Source organism: Marmota marmota, unplaced genomic scaffold (assembly GCF_001458135.2).
Source record: "Marmota marmota marmota unplaced genomic scaffold, marMar, whole genome shotgun sequence".
In the NCBI taxonomy this organism is placed as follows: domain Eukaryota; kingdom Metazoa; phylum Chordata; class Mammalia; order Rodentia; family Sciuridae; genus Marmota; species Marmota marmota.
In genome coordinates this window covers 5320312-5337826 of record NW_025999968.1, presented here as the reverse complement: position 1 = coordinate 5337826, position 17515 = coordinate 5320312, and the positions used below count along the sequence as shown (strand labels likewise).

Genomic DNA, 17515 nt, shown 5'->3' with positions numbered 1-17515 from the left:
ACCAAAGGTTTTGTGTATGCTATGCAAGTGCTCTGAAGAACTGAGCAGCCCTTTTTGCATTTTTTTTTTTTCTTTCTTGTGATGCTGGAGATTGAACTCAGGGCCTTACACGCTAGGCAAGCGGTTTACCACTTAGTTATATCCCTAACCATCCATCAGTCCTTTCACATTTTGAGTCAGGGTTTTTCAAGTTGTCCAGGATAGCCTCAAACTTGTTATCCTCCAGTCTCAGCTTCCAGAATAGAATTAAAGCATGTGCCACTGTGCCTGGCAATTAAAATGTTTGTGGTGCTGGAAATCAAACTCAGGGCCTTGCACATGTTGGGAAAGAGCTTGCACAAAAGATATGTGTGTTCCTTTTCTGGTGTTATTACAGGCCCACCTAGATTTAGCTTTCGATTCCAGATCAGATCAGGCATGTTCAGACTAGCACATCTTTGCTCTGTAAGCACAGAGCTGCTATCATTTCACTGGCAAATTCTCGTATCTCTAAATTTATGCACAATAGATGCCCTTAAAAATCTGCAAATTTTTTTGTTTCAGTCAAATACCTCATTGAGTTAAATTTTTTCTTCATTTACTCTGCTAGTAATAAGCCGAAAAGTTAAGGCAGGCAACTCCTTTAAGAAAGGAAAGTTGAATAGTACTTACCCTAAGTATAAAGTGCAAGCCTTCATGGGGCAATTTACTTTTGCTCTATGATATTTAGTAGGGTGTCCAGGTCTGAACTCAGCTCTTGTCTTTTTCCCTTCTGGAAAACTGAGTAGACTCACTGAAGGTGCCTCAGAGACAGATCATACAAATCAACAGCCTTACCTGTGGCCATTCAGAAGACTGCACTTTGGTGTGTGTTTAAAACTATGAATAAAGTCAGAGACAGCGCATGCTCAACAGGCAATTTAAAAATATTTATAACATTGTTGTTTCAAAAACAAATTTCCTCAAACAAAGCAAAAGTCACATTTCTTATCCATGCCAAGTTTAACATTCTGAGACAAAGCTGTTTTGGAGTTTTCCGTTGGGGGGGAGAAAGGTTTCTAAAATTATTTGTTGAACGAAAAATAGTTCTCCCTTTCTTTTTGGTACTCTTAAAGGGGTGGAATAAATTTTCCTCCAAGTTTTAACAAAATTCACCTCTGGCTATGATAAGGCATTACAAATTTAAGGTCTGCAAAAAATAATTTCAGAGAAAGTAACAAGAAACTAAAAACTATGGATTTAAAGAACACAAGTCAGTCTTGTAAGTTGCTATACAAAAATATATCTTGATACAAAACAGGTTATATTATGTCATGTGTAGACAAGAATAATGTATATGCAACCATATGTACACCTAAAGAAGTTATGGTTTTATCTGCTAATTAAAGTTTGAACTCTTCTAAACCGAAAAAGAAATACATCAACATTTTAGGAGAAAGCCAGTAATAACTGTCAGTATAATTCATCTCTTTTTCATAGCAAGCATGGAGGGGAAGGCAATTACATGTCGACTGGTTAAATTTTGAGATCTACAAAGTCAAAATTTGATTAAGTAATATTTTAAAAGTACTAATTACAACACATATGCCTGTGAATTTCCTGTCTGGAAATTTCTCTTTTTCCTCTTTAAGAGCCTTAACTATTCCATTTTACCATCTATCACCAAACCCTGAACGGCCCACAGATCTCACAGATCTTATTTAAATCTCTTACTTAATTCTTAAGTCTCTGAATGAATTTCAGCTCCTGTTCTACTTTCCAGGGGTACTCAGCTGGCCTCACAAAAGCTCCACAGACACATCGTTCACTATCTCTGATGTTTTCAAGCTCAACAGAGGGTGCCAAAAAAAAAAAAAAATTAAAAAAAAAATCAAGGATTAAAAAAAAGTTTATTAAAGTGAAACTAGGAGTACAGATTTGAAGAAGTTGCCTCTACTTTTATTTCCCTCTTAACTCAGCACAGGTGTTTCCTAACTTACACTGCTGTGCATGCTGAGGAGGAGGAGGGTTAAATTAAGGTGAGGGAGTGGGCCAAGGACTGGCCAGCAAGCATTTAGGATCTCTAGTCTCATGTGTTAATGGATGTGTTTAAAAATGAATCCCCCAAAAGCCTAGATTGAGGTTTCTTTTTGGCAAATGATTAAACCAGCATTCTGAAATAATTAAAGCTTTGTCCTTAAATAAAGCATCAGATCAACAGAACAAAACAAAGATAAAATTGCACACAACATATGCATGCGCGCACACATACTCTCTGACACACACACAGATACACAAAACTAGCGGGTGAGGGGAGAAGGAAATTAAATAAAAGAAAACAAACAGAGTCCTAACAGGCCATTCTCCGAAAAAGAATCTAAATAAAAAGTCATATGATATCTGATAGTGCAGGACATGTCGCCAAGAACTGGAGCGGATTGCCTCCAGGAAGAAAGGGCCAGTGTGTTCCAGCTCAAAGAGCTTTTCTTTCCTCCTCCTCTATTTTTTTTTTTCCCTTTTCTCCTCGACTGTGAATGTGTTACTCTCAGGTCAGATCCACGAAGAATCCCAGAATGACAGCTATCACCTTTCACTGGACTCTTGGCGGTACAACTAGCTGATGGAAGCTGCCTGAGCTGGGATCAAGAGAAGCCACTGCAAGCTCTCAGTAAGAGCCTCTTCTGGTCACACTGCCCCTTTTGAAAACCCCCTTGGTCACATAAAAAACAGAGGAAAAAAAAAAAAAAAAAAAGGCTTTTCCATCTCGGTTGCGACACAGTGATAAGGGGTAGCGAACATCTCATACCTGGTGTGAATGCTAATCAGTCAGGAGTTCTCCTTTTCCCAAGACAGGGAACTGTTTCCTTCCAAATTTATTAGAACCTCCTCCACTGCCTCTTTGAAAAACCTTCTTTGTCACCCTCTCCCAAGTCCCGATACTTCTTTAAAAAAAAAATGGCTTCGGAGCTCCTTCTATTCTTGATATTGATTCTCTCTCTCTCCCCCCACCCCTCCTCCTCTCTCCTGTCTGTGTCTCTTCTGAGTGGTCTATTGATAAGTCCCTGGAGGCACTGGGTCAGCCTGCCCGTAGGAAACCAGACACAATGCACAAATCTCCGAGTGCCATTCTGCCATCAGCAAGCAGACCACGTTTAGGAGAGAGAGAGGAAAAAAAAAAAAAAAACAGTAGAGCAAGAGACAGAGAGAGAGAGAGAGAGAGAGAGAGAGAGAGAGAGAGAGAGAGAGAGAGACCAACCGAGGGAGGGAGAGACTGAGAGAGAGGAAGAGAGGGGTGGAGAGGAGAGAGAGGGAGGGAGAGAGAGAGGGAGAGAGAAAGAGAGAGAGAGGGAGAGAGAGAGACACGGAAGGAGAGAGAGAGAGAGTGTGAGAAAAAGACTGATTGGAACAGGAGGGAGGGAGAGAGAGAAAGGGAGAGGGAGAGAGAGAGCGCGAGAGGGAGAGCGACACTGCCAGTCAGGTTAATCATCCCTACTTTAATTAGCTGTTCGGCTTAGACATAAAACAATTGAATTTGAATGATCTGTCAGCAGGCTCGGCTGAACCAAAGGGGAAAAGCGAATATTACAAAAAGACTGTTGGTGTGTTCTGATAAGCAATACTGCTCCTACTGACAAATCCTCAAAGGGGGAACTATTAAAACTTACAACTAAACAAAAAGTACAAATACAAATGGCACTAGATAGAGGTCTTTTTTAAAAAATGGAGTTTTCTCCCCTAGTTTTATGAACCGTAGATGTTTATGTGCAGGTGCCAACATATTAGGGGGTTGCGTGTAATGTGTGAAAGTTTATTAACGATGGTCTAGGAGTGTAGCAGACAGATGCTGCAGAGAACAAGACAGGTACAGTCGGATGCCGAATCTAGATCTTGGAGGGAGATGGATGCTGGAAAAAGAGGCACCATGGCAAAAGATCAGCACAGACAAAGTCAGTGGGCAGACAGGCAGACAGATTTTAGGCACGGCATGATTGTGTCTAAAAAGGCAAAAGTTCTGATGCAATAATAGGTGCAAAACAATCCATCCATCCTCCCCTCCCGGGTGCACTCCAAGGTACAGTTAAAATGGATTAATCTTTGTGACAAACAGAGCTGGCAAGGCAGACTATGGCAGACACTGAAAGCGATTTGCAGACCCAGAGAATACAGCGCTAGAAAAAGCCCTGGAGATCAGTCTCTCCAGCCTTTATTTTGGCAGATGAGGAAACTGAGGCCCACAGACTGAGGGCAATACATCACAAAGGCAATAGCAATGTCAATACTGGAACCCAGGGCTCTAGCAGCCCAACAGGCTTTTTCACATACCAGCAAATTTCTAGTATTCTTTAAAGATTCTGGCCCAACAGGTATAGAAATTACCCTTGTCTCCAGAACAAGAAGATTTCTAAGTCTATATGACTCGCACACAAACCTCAATTTTTTTCTCAAAATGTCTAAATAACCAAGTAGAATAATTTTGGGGGTCCATTTTGAATGCTAAGGGTAAGGGATTTAAGTGTTAATTCATTCTCAGTGAAAAGCAGAAAAATATAACATTGTAGAGGTTCCTTCTCAACCAAGTCTGGCTTGTGCCATGTTCCAAGAGAATGGAGGCCAGTGAATGGATTGATCTATGAAGAATATATATATATGTGTATACATATGTGTGTGTGTGTGTATATATATATATATATATATATACACACACACACATATACATACACACAATATATATATATATATATATATATATATAGTGTGTGTGTATGTGTATGTATACAAATATGTATACACATACACACACATTACCATATAAGAAGACGTGGCTTTCTCATACAACACATTTCTAAAATATAGGCATACTGTGGGTGAAAGAGATTGAATATTTCAGTTTATGATGCAGTTTTAAGTCACTGATGAAATTTTCTACCTGGAAGATTAGCCATGGGCAACTTTCCTGATATATTTCAATTGAAAATGAGCTACTAAAATAGAAAAGGGAAATTATATTATCTACCCATGAATTTGATGATATCTTTTTTGGGACATATATGATCACATTCAGTGAGGAGCTTCCCTTTCACAACAGATAATTGAGGGTGCGTTTTCTTAAAGAAGGAAAGAAGTGCTTATGAAAAGAACAGTGCCATCAGATGCTATTGGAAAGATTAAGCCTCTTGTCCTAAAACAAGAATCATGGTGTATGTAAAAGCAAAAACTATCTGTCAGTCATGCTCCAGCAACAACGTTGCTACTTAGGGTGAAAGAAGAAAACTGAAAGAATTGTCAGGCACCTGGGAGCCCATTCAAAGGCAAGTAATCTGAGAGAAGTCATAGCCAAAGTAATTCAGTTTTTCTACCGACCAACCTCTATAACAATGGCTGCTGTAACATGCCTATAACACATGGTCCATGTCAATCAATTTGGAAGTTGGGGAGAGAAAGCAGTGATTTAGGACATTGACAGATCCTCCAGCAAGTCCAAAAGTACACCTGCTAGGCCACAGCCCAAAGCAGAGAAATGTTTACAAATGCACGCTGGTGAACTGACTAAAGAGAGCATGAACTTGGAACAACAAAATTGCCTAAGTCACAGCTACTTTCAGAGCCTCAGTTTCCCTATCTCTAAAGGCGATAGTGTTGTTCCCATAAGTAGTTTTGAGGATGACATGAGCTAACATATGGTAAAGTACATGGCTAGTATTACATATAAGGAAATCATAACATGAGAATGTAAATGAACAAAATTGCAAATTATGGATGTGCTGAGTGCGTTACATTCAAAGAGCGCTACTCAAGGAAAAAAACCATATATATAGTAAATCAAGGATTCAGTATACAGATTTCTATTAGAAAGGGCTTGCAGAGAGATTATAAAGTTTAGGACCCCAATTTTCTAGACACTAAACTAATAGGTTCTTAAATCATCTGAAGGTTGTATTATCTTTTTGTTCACAAATTTGAGAATATTTACTGGCTCGTAATAACAACAATAGCCAACAGCCAATACATTACTGAACACTTGGATTTGTATTAATCAGTGTGCGAAGTGTTTTGCATTTTTTAATCCTACATTTATGTCACAATCCAATAACCCCATTTCATAGAAAAGGAAACTGAGGTCTAGAAAGGTTATGAAACTTGCTCAAGATCACTCAGCTAGTGAGCATGGGGCTGGGGGTTTAAATGCAAGCAATCTGACTCTATATCCTGCATATTCAGGCATGGTACTATACTGGCACATAGTAGATATTCCTTAAATGTGTGTCATAAAGGAATGAGCAAATGAATAAAACACCAGTATTTGGATTTCATAAGAAATTAGTAAAAATTCATGTGTAATCACTTGTGAGAGCCTAGTGCTTGAATCATATAATCTGAACCTCTTCTGTAGTTTATTTCAGGTGTGGCCCTTCTTCAGAAGCCAGGTGAGCCATGTCCCTGAATGATGTTGAAAATGGATGAGGCAAAGATTGCTGACCAGGACCACCCAGGATATTTAAATATCTGACAGCATTTGCAGCAATTTGAGGGCAGTGTTAGCACATGGGTTATTAATTGGCTTAATTCCAGTTCGGATAATTACATCGTGTCTCTTTAATTTTTCCCCCGACTATGCTATTCTTCACTTCCCATCACACATGTGCTCTTTAAAAAAGCATATGAACACACATAAACATATTTAAGGTCTGCATAATCATTTAGGGTGTTTTTCCCCCTAAACGATTAGTGTACAGTAGCCACGTGATAAATGAGTGAATGGGCAAAAGGATAAAAGTCATTGCAAAATAAAGATAAATAGTTGAGGCTAAGATTTTTGTTTGGCATTGAAATAAACAGATATTTAAACCATTTCCTTGGTGATGGGATTCCAATCAAAGATACATATTTTCTTATGGACAGATATTTCAAGAATTGATGACCTGCTTAAACCAATTTTTTTTTTATACAACGTAGTTCCAATAATAAAAAAATATCAGTGAAAACTCTGATCTTTTAGAGTAGAAAGGAAGACTAGTTCCTGAATTAGACCCTGACTTATTTGGCAGGTTTTTTCATCTCCAAACATATTACTAGAATAATCTTCAAATTATAGAAGAAAGGATAAAGGATCTTAATTTAATAAGCTTAGGAAACTTTGACAGTCATAAACAGGCACAACTCCTCTCCTTCTCCCAAAGAATCCTTGGTCCAAGAAATACTGTGTCTACATCATACTGAAGAAATCCTTGCAGAGGCATGCATGCTAATTATGTGAACAAATAGATGTGCCCACGTCAGAGCATGTTTTACTATCCTACATTTTTATGAACAAGTCACCAAATATAGGAAGTATGCAAAACAAAAGAACACGGGATTAATTTATTTACTATGCACGACAGTTTCTAGACCTTTACTTCCTCAACTTTTAGCTGAAAATTCCATGCATACTCCACACATAATAATAAATGCCATAATTCAATATATGCCATGATTTGATTTACTTTCAAGCACCTTTTCTGGTTTAGCTCTCATAGCCTTTCTTCCTATAAACTTCCTCCAGAGTATTTTTTGTTGCCCTCTGTCATTTAAAAGCTGGTGTTTATGGGCGAGCCTAATAGTATTCAGAGATTTGTGTCAAACTAGTCCTATTTCCTTCTGAGAATCAATGGTCAAATTCCATGCCCTTATCTGAGAACAATCCAAAATAAATAAATAAAATCCTTTCCCACTGCTTTGACCCCACTAATGATGACAGCAGTCATTTGGTGTATGTCCTCTAGTTTGTGACTGAGCCTTGAGACTGAGCTCTTTGGGGACAAGGTCTTCCCATTTTTGCTTGGCATATTTAATATACTGTCCAGTATCACACCTGCCTGTGGTGGTAGATGATATCCCAGAAAGGTTGAAGCCAACAAATATTAATTTTCTTAGTTCTACATATACACATGCAATTTTTCTTTCTGTGTCTCAATTTTCTAATATGCAAAAGGGGTATACATATTATCCTATGACTAATGATTTGGTGATTAAAGAATATAATTTGGTAGGATATTTAAGAAGTAGATAGTAAAAAGTGCTTGTGTTGTTTATGTTCACAGCCTCACCATTAATTTTACAATAAGAAGTGCTTGGATAATACATTCTAAACTTAAAATTTAAGTGATTTTTTTTAATTCAAAAGAAAAGTGGACAAGATTTATTCTGAATATTAGAGATGTAAGTAAGCTCCTGGTTTTAAAATGCCATCTACAGCCTTGTAAATTTTATAGAAGCAAAAGGTTTAGGAGATTTTCTGATTCTTTCAATTTAGAGAGAAGACCCAAGTGGTAGATATTTTATCTCATAAACTTAAGGTCAAAAAACTAGGTAGAAGTCCTGATACTGAAATTAGTTCACTCTCCCCACCCATACTTTGGAAATGGCTTTCACATTCTTGCTTTGCATAATCCTGACTACCCCAGCCCCCACCCTTTTGGATAAATTTTATTAAAGGACCTCTTAACTGTGGTGCTAAAGAAGAAGTACCATATTCCTAATGTAGTTTGATAAACATACCACAGATGAACTGTGGTAGGCAAAATAACCCTTCAAAATGTATCCATGTCCCAGTCCCCAGAGCTATTTGTTGTCCCTAACCCCTTTACCTCCTTTGGCAAAGGTGTCTTGTGAATATGATTAAATTAACACTATTCAAATGGGGAGATTATCTGGATTTCCTAGATAGACTCTATATGTAATCATGAGTTTTTATAAGAAGGCAGAAGGAGGATCAGAGTCAGTTGGAGGTGTGCTGATAGAAACAAGAGGTTGGGCTACTTCAAGGAAGGTGCTACGAGCCAAGTACTGGAGGGGCTTCTGGAAAATAAAGGCAAGAAAACAGATTATTTGCCAGAGCCTCCAAAAGGAAACAGTCTAGGCGATACATTGACTTGAGTACAATGAAACTGATTTCAGGCTTCTGGCCTTCAGAACCACATGAGAATTCTGCATTTTAAGAAAGCACCTTGTATGTGGTAATTTATTATAATGGCCATAGGAAATTAACACAGAAACAATCAGCTACCTGATCTGGATATTATCTTTCAACACAGTTGAATATTTCCTACCTCTTTATAAAAAAATTTTTACTTTAGCAGATCAGATACATCACTTTGTTGGTTGAAAGTGAGTTTGTGATACCAGACCCTTACCAATCTTCAGAAAAATTGTGCCAAATTGTTAAGTCAAGGGTGAGTCTTTCCCCTTTCCACTAAGAACTTCTTTCTAGGTTGACAGGATGTAATCCACCTGAAGATCGTTGGTTAATGGATCAGTTGCCTGTACATTCATCTAATAACATTTGCCCACATCCAGTTTTATAGCAGCTTTTCACTGGGGGCGGTGTGCAATCATATCTCCCAGTTACCCTGCAAAAATAGTTCTAATTAGAAGCAAACTGAAGGGTTTCAGTGCCCAATTCTTAAATGCCGAAAGATCTGAACTCTCATTCAAAACACTGAGGTTTTTTATTGCTAGCTCCTCACTGTACACTAGTTTTCTTTCTTAATGGAGGTCAGAAATGAGAAAATGAGCAGCCTGAGGTAGCATCTGCAAAACAAACTTCCTTCATAAGACCATTTTGCCTTCATGTGTCATTTCCACTCAGTTATTCCATATGATGTTTAAGGACAGTGCTCCTCAAACAGTGCTCCATGGACCAGCAGCATCAATATTACCTAGAAACTTGTTAGAAATGTAATTTTTTAAAATCTTATTCCAGACCTAATGAATCAGATCTCAGAGGGTGATATCTGATTGCCTGTATTTTAACAAGCCCTTCAGGTGATTCTAAAGCTCAGCTGAGAATCAGGGCAAATCTGTGAGGCTCAGCAAGGTTAGTGAAAAAACATGTTGGACCATGAGTGAGATCATCTGCCAGCATAACTGTGGCTCTGATGCCAGCTATGTTACTTTAGGTCATGTTCTTAGTCTGTTTGTCTCCTCATCTACAAGATGGAAACAATAGTAATAATAATAGTGATAATAATAAATATGGAAGAAACATTAGTTTGGATTGCAGGTGTCTTAGGACCATGGCATTAGGGATATCTCTTTGATATTTCGTAGTAACTAGTAAAAAAATCAACAGGCTTCTCATGTCCAGTACTTGTAAACCTGGAAATCTAAGACATTTAAAGGATGTGATATTGAATGGAAGACCCATTGACACTTTTAGTCTCTAGAACCAAGTACTGAATCTCTTGATATGAAACTCTACCTTTCTATTCTTGTGGTAGCAGAATTTAGTGATAGCTTTGAATTCCATGCCACTGAAGAAACTCTGTGGCTTTTAGGATTCAGAACTACAATTCTTTATCAATTTCCATTGACACTGAGTTTTATAAAGTGACTCATGATCTCTCTCATTTTCACACCACATTCTTAAGTTTGTAAAAAGCTCCAGGAAAGAGGCTGGGGCTACAGCTCAGCACTTGCCTGGCATGTGTGAGGCACTGGGGTCAATCCTTATCACCACATAGAAATAAACAAAATAAAGCTACCAAAAAAATTTTTAAAAAAGCTCCAGGAAGACAGTTCAATGACAACTCAGTATATACTCAGTATATTCACATAACTTTCACTGGAAAAGATATAAATCCTGGTAAGCAAGAGCACTGTTCAAATCAGGATTGAGACCTTTTTAGGTTCTAAAGTCCACATTCTTAGCAGGCTGAAAAGAACTCTGGTGCCAGATAGATGCAACAGAGATTTTCATGGAAAATCATCAGGATTTTCTCCAATCTTGGAGTAAGAAAATTCATAGTATTTATTAAGGGTTATATGTAAGCAAGGGTCATGGGGAATCTCATACAAAATAATTGACCATCTTTTTTCCTTTTTGCATGAAATTGTAGTGTGCATCCCTTTTGGCTCAAGGGCTCTTCTTTCCACTGAAGAAAGATTAAATCTACACATCACATTTTGGTACTTCTCTGTGCCTTGTAGGAGGTTGGGGCAAGGCAAAGATTCTGATGGCTGTTTCTGCTGAGCCAGTTACAATATGTGCATCAGGAGAAGCAGCTGCACCTTTTAAGAGCTCTATGTCCTTAAGTAAGTCATCTGTCCTTTTAAATTTCATAGATTTTTTGTAATTTGTAAAATGTGTATAAAATGTACCTAACCAATATTACAAGTTGTTCTGAGGATCAAAATGGATGAAGTATCCAAAATGCTTTATAAACTAAGGACTCCACTAGCTTGGTGTTACTGACGTTTTTATTATTTACTCTTTACTCTTTGGCAGGAGAGTAAAGGTATGTATAGATATGTTGGATATGGTAGCTTACATACTTTCAGACTTGTAAATCACACATAACTCTATAGTATACCACTAAACATATATAATTTTTTTTGGTAGATTATAAGTAAGGTGGTGCTAAAGTTGTTATTTCCTTTAAGTTCCTATATAATCTCTATTTTGATCATGATAAATTGCACATTCAATAGACACTGTTGCAAAGCTTCCTATGGCTCTATTTTGGCCATTGACTTGACTTTGAACAGATTCCCTAAGTAAGAATGAATTCAATATTTAAAAACTAAAGAAATGATGGCACACAAAAGCTGGTACTGAGGAGGTAAAAAAAATCTTTAGAGTTCATTCCTTGCTCCCTTAATTCCATAAGATCTTACTTAGAAATGCCAATTAGTTCAACAAGTATTCCTGAAAGAAAATTTGTTGCAAATCTATTGGGTCTTCAATATTTAAAGGAACAGGAATATGTCCTCTGCCACAAAGCAAAGTATTATTGCTTGAAATGCTCAAACTTTGTTTAAACAAATCTGTGAGTTGAGTTTAGGTGAAGAGCTCATGTGTTACTGCTATTTAGGTAGTCATAAGAATACATGGTACCTACTTCGTCCTGTATATGAAGGGAAATTGTGATATATATATACATACATATATACATATATAAAATACAAACACACACACACATATTTTTGGTACTAGGGATGGAACCTAGGGGCACTTTACCACTGAGCTTTTTGTTATTTATTTATTTTTTGAGACAGCTTCACTAAGTTGCTTAGGACTGGTTAAGTTGCTGAGGCTGGCCTTGAACTTTTTTTTTTGTTGCTCCCGAGCCACTGGGATTACAGACATGTGCCACTGCATGCAGCTCTGTGTGGTATATTTTAAAATAAATCTCTAAAACAATTGTGCAAAGAATATATCTGAATATCTTAAACTGTTTTTTTGAGTCTTCAATTGTGTATAAAATTCCACCTTTTTGGCTGTGCATCCCTAACTGGGAGGATAAACCCTGGCTTAACATGTCTCTGGATTTTCCACTGCCTCTAATATAGTGGTTTATATCTAGCATTTGCTTCCAAACTATCTGCTGTTTAATTGGATTCACTTCTTATTAGCTTTTCTTGGGGGGCAATTAATGCACATAAAATGTCCATAGATAAATGCATCATTATCACTGAGGTGAAAGTTGCAATTCTTAATTTTTTAAAAAATTATGCATTGGGCCACTTATTTTTCCCATGTGACACTTAACCTGACTAATTATAGAAGTGAATGGAAAACATGATTCTCTTTTAAAAGACTCACTTTACATGCGCCATTTTTAGAAATTCAGTTAATGTGTCAAGTAGCGTCATTCTGCACGATGATGGTGAAGACGACGCTCCATGTATTATAATTTTGATGGAAAATATTTTAAGTTAAAATAAGCAACTCAAAAAATTACATAAATATGTACTTTTCACTAGACACAAATTTCCACATTCTTAAACTTAAAATTATGCAAAGGAAATATACATTATTTTTTTCTTGTGGAATACAAATGACAAAGACTAATAAATGAATAAATAAAGCACAAGGTAACCAAATCAATGTCTGTTCAATTCTGGTCAAGGAGGTGAAGTGAAGTTTCCCTTTGAGTCACAGAATGTAGTGAATAAAAAGGACGTGAATAGCTGGGGGGATTTCCTGAGGCCATTGCAGACCAGCTCACACGCTATTAAGAGGCTCATTTTCATGAGACTTTTGGTTGCATTTGTAACACTTGCTCTGGGTCCCCTAGAGCATTAAGTGCCACATCACAGCACTACAAGAACACGGCTAAACTGAGAAGGTATGTTACAGGGTACTTTTTCTTTCAGATCCAAATGTCCTGAAGTTTGTAGATATTTTCAAGACTGCTTTTTTTTTTATGCTTTGTTTCTCCTTTTCCTCAAACCACCAAATATTCCTTCAAATAGGACTAAGTACAAAGGACTTTTTGTTTTCAATAAAAACCTAATTTCTTGTACTTTAAAAAGTGACCAACTGTAAAACCTGTGGATTAGTATAGTTAATGATTTCCAAAGATAGAAGACGTTTGATTAAAAACAATCTGATCTGACTGGGAAGTTTGTTCTAGATTAAGGATTTAGCTACAGTTTGGTGAATATTTGTTCTCTATTAGTCTTGGTGCATATTAATTGGTACATATTTTAACATTTCACTATTATATTAAATTATTAATAATTTGAAATTAGTAGCTGGTACTGCTACCATTTTTTTTCTGAAACAGTGCCAGTAGTTTCTTCTAAGTTTGTTCAGAACAAAAAGTCTAAAATCTAATTTGTTGAGAAAAGAAATGTGAAGTTCAGGAAAAGGACAGGAATCACCAAAAAAAGGATGTCCAGTCTTAGAACAGATACAGAGAATAGAAGCTCATTTAATCAAAACAAAAGTAAAAGACAGGTGTTCTCCTGTTTTACAGATGAAGAAGCTGAGGCTCTGACAGGTGAAGTAACTTCCACAAAGTACATAGTCAAGAGATGGCAGATCTGTGCTTCAAACTAGGTCTGTCTGATAATGCTTGAGCTCTTCTCTTTTACACTCCCTATCCCAACATTTAGGGTCTCTGGATTATCAAGGAGTTTCTTTGGAATCTGCCATTAGGTTCATTGGTGAAATAACAACCCAAACCATTATTAAATAAATATATATGTGTTTATGCATGCATTATATATTAAGAATATATTAGCACATATACACTCTATATCCTATATATGTATGTTATATATAAAATACTTAATAATAACTGACCATATTATTCAAAGTACTTTTAAACCTACTTAGTTAGCCCTCATAACATCTTTACAAGGTAGAAATTATTATTATTATCATCCAGTTTTACAGATGAGAAAAGTTAGGGCACATGGAAGTGAGTGGCACAGCCCAAGCTCCTATGCATCACTCTAACTCTTTCATGATCCTTTTCTCCCTCTTGAGAGCATACTCGATTTCCAATCTTTTTTTTTTTTTTAAGTCTTTGCTTCCTCTTAAGGGATAATGACTGGATCTTAGAAGGTAGCAGAACCCATATATTGCCCAGCCAATAGTTTACCTGCTAGGGAACAAAAAGACCCAATTTTGTAGAAAATCCCTACATCTGTAAAAGAAAAAGTCTCCAAAGCAAGATATTATGGACTGTAAAGTAGGAGAGATACTTGGAGCATGTGGACGTTTTGCACTCTCAAATCATAATGCATGTATAACCATCAAAACATAAACCCATTTCAATTCAATATATATTTAATGACCACCTACTCTGGGCAAAGGATGCTGCTAGGACAGAAGCTCTAGAATGTAGCCCCTCCTCCAAATAAGTATGATGCCATAAACCTAGTATTTGGAATATGGGAGAAAATAAATACCATGTAACTACAACACAATGTAATAGAATGAATACCATAAAGGTTACTAATAAAGTTCTGATTTCATTGATACAGTGACTTGAGGAATACTATTTGATGATGGACACTGAAAAAAGTTACCTAAAGAAAGCAGTGTTTGATGGACGCTGGAATATAGGAAAAATTCCAACATTTAGAAATGGAAGCGATAGGCTTTAGACAAGGGGTACAGAATGAATTAAAACATGGGGATCAGAAAGCACAAAGTGCATTTGAGATCAATTTGATTACCTTCTGGAATACTTAAAAGAGGTGACCTACACGGAACAGTTGGAAATGTTCAGTCTACTTCAGGAAAGTACCAGGGTCTAGAGGTCAGAACGAGATACTCAGTCTCCAGAGAGGTGATCCAAAAAACTGCCCATAGATTTTAAGAATATAGCAAGAGAATCATGAAAATAGAGGATATGGAGCTCTAAGGTGAAGAACGCTTCCAGAAGTTGAGAAAGTTGGTCAAGACAATGAAATCACAGTGAGGCTAGTGTTTCTGGGAGGAAGAGGTACAGTAAGAGCTGGAGTTTTCACAACTCTTCCTTCCTTGAAAAGAACACTGCTTATTCCTTTCTGCTTTTTCCCTAAACTCACACATGCACAAAACCACACACATAGACATTTTTTTTCCCTAGGAAAAATTATGGTATTATTAACTCTGAAGCAACTACACTGAAGTGTAAAGAGCAATCAGTAAAATCCTAACTTTATTGTTTGGTTTTTATTTAAAAGACAAGTGACTTTTTTTGATATGCAGGTTAATTATTCCTTGGTGGGAGTGTGAATTTATTCGAATTTTATTCAACAAGTATTTTTTTTTTTTTTTTAGCTTTCCTATCTGCCAGACATTGTGCTAAGTGTTGGGATCAGAAGAATTTCCATAATGCTTAGATGATTTTTACCTGGGAGCCTTGCTTCCTACAGTTGGCACAAAGTTGATGCCTTTGTAAGGATGAATTTCAGTTTCAGCCCCTAAGAGCCTCTGTCTGTGTTAGTGCATATTTATGAGTAATTTTTCAGTTCCAAGATGTTTTTCAAAAGATTTGAATATTTTTGGTGTCATCAAAAGGTGCTTTAAAAGAACAAACCATCTACAGGAAATGGATCTCTTGCTTTGACATGGTAGCAGTCTAGCCTGTGGGAAAGCAAGAATGTTTTTAAAAAACATTTAAAACAACTATTGAAATCTTGACTGTATACTCTAAAGAATAAAGGCAAGACGGATAACCAGTTTTGGCCAAAGAATTGAAAAATAGCTTCAGAATATGTTACAACTATTAGGTCAGAATGAAGTAAGGAAGCCAGACAGAAGGAGGCCTATGAAAGCTATTCTTGAAACTTATTAATTTTATGTATGTATTTATGTATATGAATATATTTTCTGATATTGTCCTATTATATCACTTTATTTGCCTTTTTTCTTATATATATGTGTATTTTTTCTCCTACAAAATTGTAATTCTTGCTATATATATTGTTCTGCAACCTGCATTCTTTCCAGATATATTTTTAAATCCTGTAGAGTATACTGTTCTATGCATGTATCAAAATATATTTGAACAATCCCTTATTTTTGGATATATTGGCTATATTCTGATTTTCATCATTTTCAATAATGCTTTTGTGAATATCATTGAATATAGATAGCCTTTGCAATGCTACCCATTATTGGAAGGAGATTTTTGGAAACTTTAACAATAAGACAAGCAAGGAAAGCAAGGGAATGTAAAACAACTACCACAAGCAAAAAAAAAAAAAAAAAAAGAGAGAGAAATCAAATGTCGCCTTAGCCATGGTGGTAGAGTAAATGAGTCTAGTCATGTAGCATAAAATGTGGGGTGACAGGGGAGTTGTCAAGCTGAAGAGAACATGGTTTGTCTGAAGGGAGCAGCTGCTACACAGTTCTAGTACTGGTGCCACGGAAGGATGCAGGTCCAAAGTTGCCAGATCGCCAATGTTCGAGGGGAGCCAGAAAAATCTGGATTATTATTATTATTATTTTTTGTGTGTGTGTGTGTGAAATTTCTTCCTTTTAAAAAATCTGGCTCAGATTATTTAAAATTATATTACAGACAGTAAATAAATACATCATTCTATGAGCTAGCTAGTTGCAGCACACAGGCCACTTATTTATAACCTTCACATTTAAGAAAGAGAAACATGGCATTTGGGAACAATGTATATAGCAAGATTTCTATTTTGTAGGAGAAAAAATATACATATAAGAAAAAAAGCCAAAAAGGTGATATAGTAAGGAAATATCAGAAAAATATATTCATATACAAAATTAATAAGTTTCATACTAAGTATGCTTAGTAATTTGCTAAGCAAATTTTCGTATTAGCAAGGAACGCGATATGGAGAAACTGAACGTCAACGCACAAATCTTGGAAAATGGGTAAATATTGCTTCCTACTTAACACTAACTAAAAGAACTAACTAGAATAGGCTTCTAAAGTGTTTTGGACTTCTCAAACATGCTTTAATGATATAAAACTTTAACCTACTGTACTGCATGTTGACATCTAATGATAATTTCCCTTCATTTTCCATCTGAACAAACATTTCCCATTAGCACCCACCTGCACTACTTCCTTTCATAAAGAGGAGGTGGTATTTGGCTATGTTCTGGTTCTGATTCATGAGAAATCAGCCCAAGCCCAACATTTCTGTTCTTAACAGATTTTGGTTTTTAAATCTGTAGAACACAATGTTTCCCTGGGCTGAGTTCTAGCATGCCAAGTTTTGGCTGGCCACAGACTTTGACATCTGAGTGAAAAATCTTTCAACAATGGCATTTAAACTGAAGAATCAACAGACCTTTAATTATAACACTGCTTGTAATTCC

The 17515-nt window shown here is 36.5% G+C and overlaps 1 protein-coding gene across 46 annotated transcripts in view; it reads right to left on the bottom strand.

The window, feature by feature from the left end:
* Positions 1-17515, bottom strand: part of Zbtb20 (zinc finger and BTB domain containing 20) — an 809739-nt gene that overhangs the window by 134699 nt on the left and 657525 nt on the right. For 3 of the 46 annotated variants that reach the window (XM_048803906.1, XM_048803905.1, XM_048803912.1), the window contains exon 1: positions 2765-3096. The exons of 40 other annotated variants lie outside the window; for them this stretch is intronic. The gene's annotated coding sequence lies outside the window, so the exon portion shown is untranslated. Of the gene's footprint in view, positions 1-651; positions 859-2764; positions 3097-17515 lie in introns of those variants that run through there. 3 more of the 46 variants (XM_048803882.1, XM_048803881.1, XM_048803909.1) reach the window with 1 other exon arrangement.